The following is a 1,513-nucleotide window of genomic DNA, read 5'->3' as shown; positions in this document are numbered from 1 at the left end:
TGTGGGATCTTTCCGGACCAGGACTGGAATCTGTGTCCCCTGCACTGGCAGGCGGATTCTTAACCAGTGTGCCACCAGGGAAGTCCCAAGAAGTTATAGTGAATAATTTACATGGCAAATTTGGTGATGTGCTGCCATCTGCTGGGAATCAAGGGTATTAGATTCTATCTCAACTGGCTACTTTTGAAATCAACCATAAAACTTCCCTTTCCGTATTGGAAAGTTCTCATTTTAAGAAAGCATTTTTCAAGACTGTACTTTCAGGGATCATTTCTATAGGTCGTTTCTAGAGAAGTTTCTCTGAATGTGTAGAGCACCTGAAACCACGAGGAGGAGGTGTGGTGTTCTGTCCTGAGCATGAAGCTGGTTATTGGTGTTGCTTCTGCAGCTGCCATTAGCCATTGATGATCGCTCTTCTCTTCCTTCGGGAGAGTGAGAGGGAGAGAATGCCATCTGAGTAAAAAAATAAATAAGAATAATAAAAATAATAAAAATTTTAAAATTAAAAGAAAAGAAAAGAATAAACAAAAAGAGAAAAAAAAACAAAAAAAGAGAAAAAAGATTTTTTTAAAAAAAGCATTTTTCCTTACCACTATACCTTTGGGTTCTAACAGTGTTTAGTGCTTGGGCTTGTAGCGGGGAAGAGCGACGGTTTGGCAAATGGGAAAACTAAGGCCCAGAGTTATCTAGACACAGTATTTCCACATTACCCCCAGCAATCAGGCTGAAGGAATTTGGGGACTGTGAGAATTTCTGGAGGAAGAATGAACAGCAAGTGCAAACGTCCTGAGGCAGGAAAAGTTTCGCCTCTTTGACCAACAACAGAAGCTCAATACCTAAAATGGTTGAAGTGAATTGTGAAGGTTGGAGACCAGCAGGAGATAAAAATCAGAGAAGTAACAGAGTCAGATCATATGAGGCCATCTGGGCAACTGTAAGAATTTTGGGTTTTACTCTGAGTGCGGTGGGGAGCCCCTGAAGGGTTTTGAGCTACATTATCTGATGTATATTTTTTAAAAGATCTCTGTCTTGTGTGTGACTCCATGGAAGCAAATATAGAATTGGGGAGGACAATTAGAAAGTTAAGGAAATAATCCTGATGACAGATGAAGATGTCTGGACAAAGGTGGCAGGGGAGGATGGAAGGAGTGGGACAGTGCTCTGATGCTAGAAATAAGGCAGAGCCAATGACTGTCTGCTGATGGATTTGTTGTGTAGTTTGGGGGCAAGGAGTCAAGAATGACTCTGAGGGACTTCCCTGGTGGTGCAGTGGTTAAGACTCTGCAATCCCAATGCAGGGGGCCCAGGTTCAATCCCTGGTCAGAGAATTAGGTCCCACATGCATGCTGCAACTAAGAGTTCACATGCCACAACTAAGGAGCCCGCCTGCCACAACTAAGACCTAGCGCAACCAAATAATAAAAGAAATATATAGATACTTTTAAAAATGAGGATTTTTGTTTGTTTGTTCTGTATTGTCAAATAAAAATAATTCTGGACATTGGTAAGAGGA

General features: G+C 41.5%; 1 non-coding gene across 1 annotated transcript; it reads left to right on the top strand.

Moving 5' to 3' along the window:
• The first annotated feature begins 248 nt into the window (after positions 1-248).
• LOC117312045 (small nucleolar RNA U3) lies at positions 249-459 on the top strand. The gene has a single exon (XR_004526215.1). It is a non-coding gene; the product is annotated as a small nucleolar RNA U3 (small nucleolar RNA).
• Positions 460-1,513: the final 1,054 nt, after the last annotated feature.

This window comes from Tursiops truncatus, chromosome 3 (assembly GCF_011762595.2).
Source record: "Tursiops truncatus isolate mTurTru1 chromosome 3, mTurTru1.mat.Y, whole genome shotgun sequence".
Classification (NCBI taxonomy): domain Eukaryota; kingdom Metazoa; phylum Chordata; class Mammalia; order Artiodactyla; family Delphinidae; genus Tursiops; species Tursiops truncatus.
The sequence above is the reverse complement of the archived record's forward strand: the minus strand, read 5'-3'. Positions and strand labels throughout refer to the sequence as shown.